Source organism: Vicugna pacos, chromosome 26 (genome assembly GCF_048564905.1).
Source record: "Vicugna pacos chromosome 26, VicPac4, whole genome shotgun sequence".
Taxonomy (NCBI): domain Eukaryota; kingdom Metazoa; phylum Chordata; class Mammalia; order Artiodactyla; family Camelidae; genus Vicugna; species Vicugna pacos.
Genome location: NC_133012.1, coordinates 28022769 through 28036847, shown reverse-complemented (window position 1 = coordinate 28036847; position 14079 = coordinate 28022769). Strand labels below are relative to the sequence as shown.

At 45.3% G+C, this 14079-nt stretch overlaps 1 protein-coding gene across 15 annotated transcripts in view; it reads right to left on the bottom strand.

Annotated features, from left to right (window-relative positions):
- CSMD1 (CUB and Sushi multiple domains 1) overlaps window positions 1-14079 on the bottom strand; it is a 1700362-nt gene that overhangs the window by 232559 nt on the left and 1453724 nt on the right. The gene's annotated exons all lie outside the window — the stretch shown is intronic.

Below are 14079 nucleotides of genomic sequence, written 5' to 3'. Positions count from 1 at the left end.
TAAACATGTTTTGTTTTAATCCATGTGTTTTTTAATGAAAAACACAAGTAATGTAGTTCATTTCCTACTGGATATTTAAATCAATATATTAATTTGAATATTCTTTCCCTTAAATTAATGTTAAAACTCATTTATGAAACAAAATGAATATATTTGTGGTCTTCAGATGAAAAGAAAATATGCAGAATCAAGCCAATTTTCATTAAAACATGATTGTAATGAAAAGTGGATACAAATACACCAAAACCGTCCATATATTTCAACTTTCCTCCATCTTAAACGTTAAGGACACTGAATGTATCACCTGAAGTATGTTACTCATTTATTCATACAAAAATATTTTTTGAGGGCCACCTAAGCTTCAGGCTCTGTTCTAAGTAACGAGGTTGGCGGACAAACGAGACACAGCTCCTGCGCACTCGGGGCTTACATCACACGGAGGGAACCAATAATGCTTTCTGAGGTGATGTTAGGTAGTCTGAAGCCAAGTGAAGGTGGTCACAGGGTTACAGGGCAACGGGTGGAGGAGGAGGCAATTTAGTCCTGAAGAGTCTCCACTTTCACATCCTCAGCTTAGTATCTCCTACCTCACAGAGCAGCCGTGAGGCCTAAACTGTGTCATTCACGTTAAGTGCCCAGTGCGTAGGGCTCGAACTGTCAGCCATTATGATGATTATCAACGCAACTCAGGCTTCTAGAAGTTCCTTTCTGCCTCTGTGATGCTGACATTCATAACTTCTGAGCGTGAAATACATTGTGGCATTTTGGGTAATGCCACTTTCCACATTCACTGAGTCAGGGAACTCAGAGCAGAGCGCTCAGAAAGAACATGGTTGCAGACACACAGTGCGACTGTGGATGAGGTCTTTCTGACTTGGGCTGAGAGTGCAGGGCGTGCGGCGGTCCCCCCTTCCACGAAAGATGCGGTGTTCACTGAATCCAGATTATCAGCTCTGTTGGCTTTAGTTTCTCTGCTGCCGAGAACTCCAATCCTAGGTTACTGTGAAGATTCTGCCGACCCATCTGCATGTGCTTGGTGGCCCTGTGCTCTAGACGAAAAGGTATCTAGGTTCCATCCACAGAGCTTTCATTTAGTAACCATGGAAACTCAGTTTATCATTCTCTTTGATCTTTTTTCCGAAAAAAAAAAAATTGCGGAGCATATCCTGTGCTAGGACCAAGAGTGAGTTATTACCTTCAGGAAGTCCACAGTCCAGTACTTTGAATGGACGGATGGACAACCATCCAAGGGCACCCAGGTAGACATCTGTCTCATCAAAGACATTCTGGAGTGAATACTAAACATAAAATGTCCATAAAGTAAAAATAAGTAGCCAAAGGGAAACAAGACGAACTTCCATGTATTTTGTGTCCAGCCCTGAGTGCTCTTCCTGCAGGTCACGTAGAAAAGGTCTGCGTTGGTGCTGCAGCAGTCATGGTCACCCGGCAGCTTGACCAGGTCTAGAGCAACTCAGCCAAGCACAGCATCCGGGGGGGCCGCCCGACTCGGGGACAAGCGATGGGCTGGTCAGTGGCTACCACCACCCCGCCATTCCTTAATGACGTGGTCTTCTCCGCCCTCTTCTTCTTTTCAATTTTAATTTTCAAACTCTTAATGAAGACCCAGCATTACCAGCCCCTCAATTTCAGGAGGCACCAGATCTAAGAATCTCTGAGATGCTTCTGTATTGTTATTGTCCTTCCTGGTTGATCAGAAGCTTTGAGACTGAGAGACTAACCATTACATCTGTAGAGAACGAGGTGCCCCTGATTCCAGCAAAGTTACACAGAGCCCTCTTTTGTCTGGGCCCCTGCCTTCTGTCTCCATCAGTGGTTTAAACTTACACACACATCACAGCCACCCAGGGAGCCCCACCCCTACCAATCCCAAATTCTAGTGTCTAAACTATCTAATATTTCCTGGTGGGCCACTCAGCCACACTGTGAAGAACACGGTTGAGGGAGGAGGGAAGAAAAAGTTTTCAAAGTGGACAGTGCTGAACTCAGACTCGAGGCATTCCCGGGTCCGGGGAGAAGGGCTGAGAAGCTGAAGTTTTCATGGTGAGAAAGCCCGGAACCCACTTAGGTACAGCACCCAGCAGGGCTACCTGCTAGGGGACTACAAGGTCTGAACAACGAACATTCAGAATTATCACTCCCTTTTCCCAGCAAACACACTTCCTAGACCACATCAGCCCTAGAATGTGGATCTGGAGAGGGCATCCTAAAAAAAAAAAATCACTGATCTAGACCATTTATAGCCCCTGATAACAAACATTCCACAAGTAAATACATAACCACGTGTGCTATCAAAGGGAAGCTTGGAGTGGTTTCCCAATAACGGTCCTTAATTTGGACTAAAGCAAAGATTCACGCACAGCGAGAGACCCCCAAGTGGACTGACTGTATATGCCTGTTTTTAAATAATCACATGGAAATGATTCAGTGTGTGTGATGAACCCACCAGCAAATTAAACCGGCACGAAGCAGCTACGTCATCTCCAAGCACGACTGCTCTCTCCTCCACAGGGCGGTTTAAAGGCATCACTGACGGTGTGAACTGGGTTTCACACAGTATCAGGAATGCATTTGGCTGCTAGTAACTAAACAGTTCAACAAACTCTGGCTTCAATTAATGAGTATTTCATTTTCCTCACATAACAGTCAGGATGGATGTGGGGTGTGCAAAACAGGCCAGTGGGTCAGGTAAGTAAGAACCCTGTCTCTTCACTGTTATCTCCCATTGCCCTGAATGTGCCGAGGGTTGTGGTCTCACAGCACAAAGTGGCTGCTGGGTCTCCAGGTAGAAAGAAAGCAGAGAGTCAAAGTCCCCAACAAGGGCAGCCAGTGGGACTCTTTCGCTAAAAAGACCTTTCCCAGAGGCCTTACCTAGTGTCTTGTGACATCTCTTTGTGCCTTGTTGGTGACCATTCCTACCTCCGAAGGATCCCGGAAATGTAACATTAGCACTTCCCAGAGTCTCCATGGAGGAAAGCACAGGAAAATCATGCTTGTAAAGTAGCATCGCAGAGTCCATCCACAACAGCTGCCAGAAAACGCTAGCCAAGTTAGAAACAACGCAGTTCCTGCCAAAGACACCATGTCGATGGGAACGAAATCCCCTCTCAAACACAAAGTCGTTGTTAATATGTTTGGCACTGTTAGCTGGTATGGTGTTTAAAAATCATGTTATTTTGTGTTTACTGTTCAGGGAAAAAATACAAATAAGTTTTGGTAAATAAACTCATTTGGGAAAAAACTGAGAGTTAAACAATTTAAGAACAATAAAATAAAATGCTGTTTTAGAGAAAATGTATTACTAGAACAATTTTCACATAGGTAGGAAAAAAACAGATTAGATAAAAAAATAAGAGAATGCCTGAATGTGTCATGAATCAAAGCCATTTCCCGACTACTTTATTCTCTATTTTCTGCCATAAAGACGGGTGGGAACAAGGAGTCTTCTGCTGGGCTAGGTGACAATTCACAGGTGTTCTTCACCGGCTGGCTTCTCGTCCATTTGTGCTGTCATGGCTGGGAGGCCAGCCATAAAGACCAGAGAGAGGGGCAAGAAAAAATGAGTGAGTTTTAATTTTAGAGACCAAGGAGCAGGCTTAATAAATTATCTGCCTTGTTAGCTCCCCACTCCTCTCAGGTGATGTTAACTGCACCAAAATGAAAGCTAGCATTTCTGACAGTATCTCACGTGCTTTTAGTTAGTGGCCCTAGAACATACACTCACTGCTTCCTCCAAGCGTGTTTCATAGCCAATTTTTCTCACAGATAGGAACTCCCACTGCTTAGAGACATCCCCCCCGTATCTGCGTTACTAAGATAGATGGTGGATGTTTACTTTCTCTACTAAGCATTATGAAATAACATTCACTATGGGAAACTAAAGATAAACATTCTAGGTTTACTGGAGCTACTAAGACAGCTTGTGTCTACTCTGCAAAGATGATTTTTGGATTGAAATGGGCAGTTAGCTATGCATAATTTAAGCCTTTTTCTAGGCTAATTTTGTCAACTTTGCTCTACAATTAGGCACAACATTTGGGCACTTGATTATCCAATTATCTGTGCATTAGAGCAAGCCCACAGTTGCTTCCGGAGAAGAAGCTTGGCTTTGCCCACAGGTGCTTCATTAGATCACCTCTAAAGAGCTGGCACACAGTCGATGCAGGCATGTGTTCTTGTTAAGCATTTCATCTTATACGGTAATGTCATTTCGTCTGAGCATATGGCTTTGTCCTAATTTGGCAACACAGGATGTCTGCATTGCAAGTATTTATCTGGGAATGCAATGTAGAATTAACTGCTAATAAGTAATTAATTCAGAAATGCCATGGACAGAATTTTGTCTCCTTATATTTCATATCCTGAAGCTCTAAGGCCAACATGGTGCTATTTGGAGATGTTGTGATAAATGCATTATATTAATATAAGACACTAATGACTGGAAAAACCGGGTGTGGGGCACATGGGAGCTCTGTACTGTCCCTGGAATTTCTCTTTGCAACTAAAATATTCTAGAAAAAATTATATATATATATATATATATGTATATATATATATATATAAACAAATACATAGAAATATTTTAAAACACATTTCCCCTACAATTTTGGTTGAGAAGTTAGCCACACTCTGAAATTTGGGGCCTGGACCCCTTGGTCACAATTCCAATCCCACTGTCAGGCGTGGGTTATGGAACCTTCTATTACATCCACTATCGTGTGCATGGATTGAAAGGATTCTTTAAAAATATCTGAAGGTATTACACCTTTGCACACCAACAACAAAAAAACCACTGAGAAGTCGCATGCTCTCTGTGACTGAATAATCAACAGAAAAGGCAAAGACAGCACCATCTCAGCGTCGAGAAAGACAGTAAGTCCTGCAGACTGAAAATCACCAGATATGTTTAAATCCCAGAGTTCTTAATAATGCAAAATGCCACCTGAATATCATAATTTGGACACAAAAAGATTCTCATCATTGTAAATAAAAAGAAAAATGTGTGTGTTCTTGAGATGTAACATGACACCACTTCCTCTGCCATTCCCATTAGGATGGAATGGTTCATATTAGTCAAAAAATGAAAATGGATTTTTTTTTTAAAAAAATGTCCCCTGCCATTCAGATAACAGTAGCACAAAGGAAAGTGCATGTAGCCGCGAACTCCCATGACAGTGACAAGGGCAGCGCTGCCTGGGTCGTAAGTGGCTTTAGCAGTAATTTCCATCCTGTTGAAAATGCCCTGTCCAGCAGGGGCAACCAAGAGGGTCCACATTTCTGTTCCTGAAGCTGTTCAGTGCCTTCTGCCCTCAATATAAACAGCGGGGAAAAACTGACTGGGTTCAGCCGGTCTTTCTCTTTCTGTCCAAAAGATGCACATGTAACCAGGGTAAGACTACAGCACCTGCATACGTGCACCTGTGACAGTGAGCCTCGGCCACTAGGGACCTGTCAATACTGAACTGGCCGAAACACAGAAGAGTTCAGCGTCTGGAGACAAACACTGCCGAGTAACGTTATCTGCAGTCTAACTGATGGACTCACTCACAGCAAGAGATTTTTATCTCAAGTGGAACTGTGTCACTCTGAACCTCCGTCTATGCAGAACGAGAACAGTAAACTGGAACTGCTCTGACAGTATCTCCAATCATTTGTGAAAATATGAAACATCAAAGCAGATGATTGCAGGTAACTAAAACTATCATTGACAGCATTTTTCAAGCATGTACCTTCCTCTCTCTCACGTTTTCCCTTAAGTAGCAGCAAGTCTAACAGGCCTCTGCTGGACGCAGGGTTTTACTCTCTGTGAGGCTCACACTGCTCCCCCGAGTTCCCTCCCACACCTCACATGAGCTAGATCACTTCTTGATCATCATCTAATTTAATACGAGAAGTTACTCTGCTCTGTAGATTAGACCTCACACAGCAAACAGCTGACTCGTGGGTATCTGAGAGCATCCCTTGACTTCAATGTTTTTTGAACGAGGACCATCACTTTTCAAGTCAGTTAAAGGGAAGGTGAGCTGGGGGCATCCACGCGGGCTCTCTCAGGGAGCTGCTGTGGCTCACTCTTCATGTCACTTGAGGCGGCTTCTCCTTGTTAAACAACAGGACAGATGACGACACAGGCAAAAATACATTGTTTTCATTCCTTGTCTCTGCCTGCTTCAAGGTGAGACACTCTAGGCAGCCTTTTTAAAACATGTAAGCGTACACGCTTTTGTAAACAGGGGAAAGCACGCACTGAGCTGCCTGCACTAGGCCTTGCGGCTCGCAGAGAGCGGCCTGGCATCCGGGAGGCAGGCCCTGCGTCACTGGCCGCGTCGCCTGTGGAAACACCGGGGGAGCCGAACAGAACGTGCCCAGACTTCCCTGTGCGTTGGATATGGCAGACCTCTCTTTGTTCCAAGTCGTAAACCACAAAGGAAACTGGACAAGAGTTCAGGCTGAAGACTTGGAAATGAAGACAGCAAGCCTCCCTTTCTTAAGAGCCAAGGTGCAGACAACAAGGAGATGACCTCCGCCTCTCCGTGGGCTTAGCTCATTAGAAGCAAGTGCAGGAGCTCAGTGCTGCTGCTGATGCTTAACCACTCAACAGCTCCTACAGACGTATTCCGAAAGACTCAAAATGAAGAGTTCTGTAGCCACGTGGTGAAAACGTTCAATAAAGATGAAGGAAAAAGAAATGATTTGGTACTAATTGAGTCTTGAATGTGGAGATTATTTTACACCCCATGGGAGCCTTTTCCCATCAATACTATTTATGAGAAGATATGCATAATTCAGATCTTTTAGATAAGGAACTACTTACTAGGCCATACTCTGCAAATCTAATATTCACAACAGGTTCTGCAAAATAATGGTGCTCATAAAACTTCCATGCCCTTTGTTGATCTCTTCTGTAAGGGTTTTTCCCAAATCTGTGGAAATGTAAAGTATTTAATTTTTTCAACCAACTAATTTTAATCAAATTCGGAAACAAAACAAGAGATCCTCTCAATAAAACAAACAAACAAGAAACCCGAAAATACCAAACCAAAACAAACAAACAAAAAAAACCCTCTTTAGGGGACCAGTTGCCTCAAACAGAGGCGGTGTTTGTGTGCTGAACCACTTGCTGTCAGGGCGTGATGTTAGCACCTGCTGACGAGCTGAGCTGGTAAACCACACGGCTACACGCGCCCTCAGAGAGGTCTGAACTAACACGGTAAGATTTCCACACAGAGAACAAACATGGTTATAAGGAGGGAAGACGGAAGGGATAAATTAGGAGTTTGGGATCTGCAGATACTAACTACTATATACAGAATAGATAAACAACAAGGTCCTACTGCACAGCACAGGGAACTGTATTCAATATCCTGTGACAGCCCATAATGAAAAAGAATATGTATGTGTATAACTGAACCACTACGCTGTACACCAGAAACTAACACAACATTGAAAATCAACTCTACTTCAGTAAAAAAAAATTTGTTTAAGTTTTAACACCTGGGAGTGAAATTAAGCCTTAATTCAGTCAAGAACCTAGCCCTTTGGTCAAATCACATTACCTGGCAAGAGGATCAATGTTCCTTCCCTTGAACCCCATGAGAAAATAGGCATTATTCTTCTAGTACCTGACATCTACCATTGAAGTAATTTTTTTTTTACTCATTTATATTTTTAAAATATTACACATGTTAAAAAAGTCCCAAACAACTTCTACTGGACTGACTGGGGGCCTAGAAGCCATGTTCATACCATGCACCGTGAACGTTTAATGAGCGCTCAAGGCAAACGGAGACACAGCCCTGCAGCCAGAACGCTACACAAAAATATGTCTGTATACATACACGCATATATATATATATATATATATATATATATATATATATATATATATATATATATATGTAACCTCTCATCTTTCCCCCATGGCACACCTTCCACAGAGATCCAGGGGCATCTGCTATGAGAAAGACGCTGTAACATTACTATTACCAATGTTAATAACATAATATTCAGTAACTGCTTACTGCTTAGAACCATGTAAATTAACTAATACCTGTTATATAAGTTTTAGGCTAATTTATGATCATCATGTGGGCAAGGGCTGGATCTGCTTTGTTTTTCCTCCTTTTTTTACTATTTTTTAATGCTGAGCACAGTGACGGACACGGAGCAGGTGTTTAATTTATATTTAACATGTGGATACTGTTTATGCCGTTTCTTTCCTCTTTGTAATAGTTCACAACACTTCTGAAAATGCGTGATATCAATTCTATCATTTATCTCATTTTACAGATAAAAGAACTGAAACTTGAAGAAAGCTAAGTAATACCCAAGCATTTAACAGTCTCGGTTGCAGATGGTGAATGTAAGGTTTACACTCAGGATTTTCTGGCTGCATTGTCAGAACTCTTAGCCCTCTCTTCCTATTCCCAGCTCCTCAGCGGGAGCGGGGCTCCTGCTGGTGAGGGACCTGGGAGAGCTTCCAGGCTTCGGTGCCCTACGGCACAGGAGCGAGCTGGTGGACACGTGAGGATGCTGCCGAGACGCCCACGGGGCTTCACCACTGGCTCTCGACACAGACGGAGGGGCTCTGGGCATTTCACAATCCCGCTGGGACGCAGGTGTTTGTAACAGCTGAAAAACAAGGCCCCCATACCTGTATCTACTTACAGATGTAACATCTGGGTTCTGCCGGCCCCGCCGGACCCTGGTTAGCACCCTTCGCCCTCGAGAAATGTGTGACCTTGGATACTCAGAATCTTCCCTGTTCCCGTGTTCCCACTGTGATGTGCCAGTCTCTGGATTAATTTTACCTGGCCATCAGAACATCACTCTGAGATGTGAAAAAGGGCTGAACCTGCATTCCCCTTGCATCCCCTCTGCCCCATCTCACCTGATGCCTGGATTCAGAAGGGCGCCCTCCACCCCAGTAGGAGAGTTAAATAGCATTTTACATGAACTTATTCCTATTTTTATTTGATTTACTTCGTCCCCACCACTAAGCTACTGTCAAGGCTTGCTTACTGGGTTCCCTCTTTGTGTTCAGGTAGAATGTCACCCAGAGGCCTGCTGAAATGGAAGATAAGACACACCACCTTTCTCCCTTTTCCTCTGTGCACAACGGGCACATGTTCAATGACTTTTCTAGAGTTTCTTCCTGCTTATCTATAACATTGGAAAAAATAATTTTTCTTACCACATACCTGGCTTTTCCTACCAGCCTAGCGATAAGTGCTCCTACCTGGAAAGATAAAATATTCTCTTTCTTCCAGAGCTGTCTGTTAGTTACTGTCGGGCATGTTGTCGTGTAATCATTTTCCAAATGTAAATAGGTGCTTAATGCCATCAAAGACTTTAATGTGCTTATAGCAAAGCTCTTAGGCGAGTTCCCCTTTCTGTGTAATTCCTGCAGTGGCCTGTTCTCAGCGCAGTGACAAGCCGCCGTGGTCTCAGAGTTTGAGAGCCCAGCCGGTACTTCTCAGTCAGCAAATCACCAGAAAACTGACTGATTCAATTGTTTGGTGGTAAGTTTTTCCCTTTTTATTACAGACATTGTGGTCGTGAAGAGGCATAGGGAGAAAGTTGAATGTGGCTATGGAAAAAAATGGACTTCTTTGTAAGAAAATAAAATTTTACATAGACTATTTCAGGTGGAGGATGCATGCACACTGAATGTAGAAGGTTCGAGCAACAAGCAAGTCAAGAGTTTATTCTTAAAAATTCTCCAGCAGTGAAAATATATTTACAAAACTAGAGTTCACAGGGAGCTTCAGCAGAGAGTGACTGCCAGGCCTTTGGTACAGACACACGAATGGGCGTCTTTAGAGGTGCCGTCAATATTCCTTTGTTACTGAAAGGGAGTAATCATTTGCAAACTGGAACCCCATGTATATTCTACACTGTTTATACGAAATAAATGTGCTTTGGTATGCTTCTCAGCACGACTGAACACACACACACACAGAGAAAGCGTGTAGTAAACCATGGAAGAGCATAGGTTTCCAGGAAAGAAAGGGCAACTGTCAGCCTCTTCCAAAAGCACATGATGTGGGAGATGCATTTTAAGATGTGGGAACAAATAGCTGAGAAAGTGAGTTTATTGAAAAGTCATACAGTAATAACCTTGTGGTTTTAAACATTGAAATCTAAAAGATACCTTGTATCTGTAGTTTAGAAGGTTAGAAAGTCATTTTGATAAAATATGATAGAACTTCAAAGAAACAATGGAAGAAAAAAAAAGTTGGATGACTTGTGTGGAATTGTAGCCACTGACATAACGCAGTTACTTCTCTTCAAAATTCTTCCTGTCTCTTTGTTTTCCCATCGTTTCATTTTGTTTTGGTTTCCTCCATGGGGCCTTCCATTCTATAGCAATTTTCCTATAAACATTTCCTATGAGAATTGTTTCTGCTTTTCAAGTTGGGAATTAAGCAAACAACATGTTTTCTTGATTTCCCCTTTGTTCCTAAATTGAAGACTCTCTTTTCTGTCTGTGGTGGTGGCACGCGGTGTGGGCGGTTTTCTTCTGGTTTCGTTTCCCGAGCTCCCTCCCTCCTGTAATTACACCGTCCTCTGCGTCCTCCCCAAGGACTCTGCTGAGCGGCCTGAATGGTGTGTCGTGGAGCCAGTGTGGGCGCCACGGTGGAACAGCGACAGGCACCCTCTGCCAGCCCGTCACCAGCCATCAGGCATCCGTGTTAACTGTTATGGTTTTCCTTTCAGTAAAACGACAGAGCATCTGCCTCCCTGCTCTTCCTTTCTTCTGGTCTGCAGCTGCATTCAAGTCTGCGTTGGCTTTTGATCCCTCCACGTAAAAGAGATACGAGCAAATCCCTCCCTGTGCAGTTCCCTGCAGAGACAGGGCTCCTGGCGGTGGCTCCGTCAGTCCCTCCTGGGCTCAGACGCCCTTCATGCTCTGTTTTCTGGCTGCATCACCTGGGAAGAGTCCCTGCGGACCAGGGCAATCAGCCCTTCATCACTGCAGAGGGTTCTCAGGCTGAACATTCCGGCTGGAGAGCTAAACATTCCCAGATAAAGCAGTCCCTCCTGAGAGCGAAACATTCTAGAGAAAACAGTCTCTCCTGAGACCTAAATACTCCCAGGCGAACATCCCCTCCGGAGAGCTGAACGGCCCCTTGTCGGTGGCAGAGCCAGAGCAGTGGCTCTGCTTTCCTACATGGAACCCAGGAGTCGGTCCTGGCACAGCCTGGAACACTGCTTAGAGGACCTGAGGTCTGAATAGCGTGCGATGCTTTCAGCCCCCCTAGAAATACATAAGAATGCCTTTAGGGGTTTGGGTGGTAAATTTTAAGAGAAAATCATGATAGGAAACACTCCTCGGAGCACGTCCAGTTCATGCCCAACATACTCCCAGGGTTTCACACCTACAGGGCACGATGACACAGACATTTTTAAAGGCCTCATTTTGTTTTCAGGTCGATATAATCCCTATGCAAAATGTATCTAATTACTAGTAGACGTTCACATACTTTTGGTAAAATTAAATATCGAGATGAACTGATGACTTTTCTGCTTAATTTCTTCCAAGCGTTTATAAAGAGAACTAGTTGCTCCAACACTGTTTACTCCAAATGAGCCTACGTTAGGGAAAGCCGCGCTCCCTGCCAGCAGAAAGGTGCCTCCACTGCTTATGGTTCAGATACTTCGAAAATCACTCTTCCTTGAATATGCAGCACAGACATGTCCTTCTAAGTGGTGAACATTTATGACTGGGGCTACATCGCTTCTCTAAGCTGAAAAAAAAACTGGGGAAAACAGCACTTTTTCATTCATGTGAATTCTCCGTGTGATTGTCTGATCTGGTCTCTGGACCTCTTCCTGTAGCCCCTTCATGCCTAGCCAGCTGCCCTTTCTCGCTGCTGAATAAACCTGCTAACTTCACATCTGCAGACGAATCCACTCCCATCCTGTTCGTCTCCTGGACATCTGGTCCCTCAAACTTCTCACTAGGCTTCTACCAGCCAGGACCCCGGGAGGAAGCCGCACCGTGAGTGACGCGTGAAGGACGGCTTGATGGGGGGGGCAGTGCTGGGCACATCCCTGATGGCTGAATTTCGGGGACTGGACAGTGCAGCATCCCTGGCAAGACGCAGTGGGCCAGCACCACATCCCGGGCCACAGCACTCGGGGTTACCAGAGAGGACAGGTCCACCTGGCCCCACAAGAGAGGGCCCTGAGCATTAAACACCCCTGCCTCCCCCTGCCCCATCTCTCCCTCTGACCTGCCTTGGTGGTGAAACCCCTTGAGAAGTCAGAGGGCAAAGGAGCCCGTGGATGGGTTCAGTTCTCAGGCGCCCAGAGCTGGAGCAGAGGGACGGAAGAGGGGTCCCAGAGGCAACAGGAGATGTGGGCACAGTTCCTTTGTCCCAACTCAGCTGCCCCTTCCTGGGTATTTCCAGATCTCCTGTGTATGAGAAGTTCCCCATGGGCAGATATTTGATTTAAAACGTCCTGCTCTCAGACCACCGTGTCTATGGAATCCGTTCAGTCCCTCCAAAAGCACCCCTCTCTGTCCATCCTTTACCTGTGTGGAGACTTCCAGTCAACACACCTGGTCAGCTCTAACTTCAAAATGCATTCAGACCTAGTGCGTCCTTACAGGTCCAGTCGAGGCACCGCTCACCTCCTGTCCAGCCTTCCGCCTCTGGGCTGGCCTCTGCCCCCTCCCAAGAGCCCATACTCCACCCACCAATCAGGTTGCTCCTTTAAAATGTGTGTCAGATCAGGCCGCTGTCCTGCACAAACACTCCCGTGGCTTCTCACAGAACCACAGCAAAACCACGCCCTCACCACCCAGCCCTCCTGAGCCTGCTCCTGCCCAATTCCAGAGAGCTCATCCTCCACAAGCACCTCCGTCACGCACCCTGGTCTTCTGCGCACTTGACAGACCCACCGGGCACCACCCCACCTGGCAACACTGCTCTCGCCGGTCCTGCCCATCGGAGGAGCCCCCAGTGTCCACAGGGCTTGTCCTCACGTCATCCAGCTCTGCTCCCCACAGAGAGACAGGCTGTTGCTCCGTCCTGAAGACCCGGAACGCCCACCACCTTGCCCACCCCACGTCTCCCTCACTGTCCTGTCACTCCCGGGAAGAACAGCAAGGCTCAGACACCGTCGACTGTGAGACACATTCTTACTTCATGTAACACTGAAAAAGAAAACGGAAAAGTGGCATGAGGTCCTCTTATTAGTGACCGTAAAACACATCCCAAATCAGGGATGACTGTGAAAAAAACCCCATGCCCTGGGAGCACTGAAGTACATTATGTGTTATGAGCATTAGAATGTGAAATGACCCACTGCCATTAGCAAGGCTGGAAGGAAATCTTGCTTCCACGCCAGACGCCACACAGAGCCAGGCTTTGGCCGAAGTTGGTGGGGGGCACCCCTCCCCTCTGATGGATTAGAATGGAGAGCCTCTGAGCACTGGCCCCTCCGTGAGGTCCGTATCTGCACCCTCCAGACAGCGTCTGGCACAAAGCAGACGCTCAGTGAGTATTAGAAAAATTAACTGTTTAACTTAGTCTAACGTTGGGTGGTTTTAGCGATGTGGTTGCTTCATTTCCTTTTTTCACTTTCCCATATGTTCTGTATGTTTTATCACTGATAATATTAGAATTACGGCAGCAGGATGATTGTGTATCTTTCAAAGCAACAGAAGTGTGACGCTGTGTGAAGCTCTGTACACGTGATGCTTTAGAAAAGGCCTGAGTGAGAAATAGTTTTTTCAGCACACTGACAGTGAGCACAGCACCATCAGGACTAGGCCTAAGGGGTGTTTCGTCTTCCTCTCAAGAGCAGCAGAGTCGGTGGCTTTAGGGTTCTGCCAGCGTGCTAACGCGCTGGGACGAAGGGCTGGTTCTGCATGGAGACCCAGAAGTTATGCCTGTTATTGTTTTATTAGCTACTTTTTTTACTGCTCCTCCAAAAAAATAACGTGAAGCTAAAAATGGGAAGGGAAGAAAAACCACGAGAAGCATTAGGGACACTAGAGAAGGCAGCTTGAAAGGCTGGCTTGCTGCTTATCTAAAGTGCGAAGCTCACTTC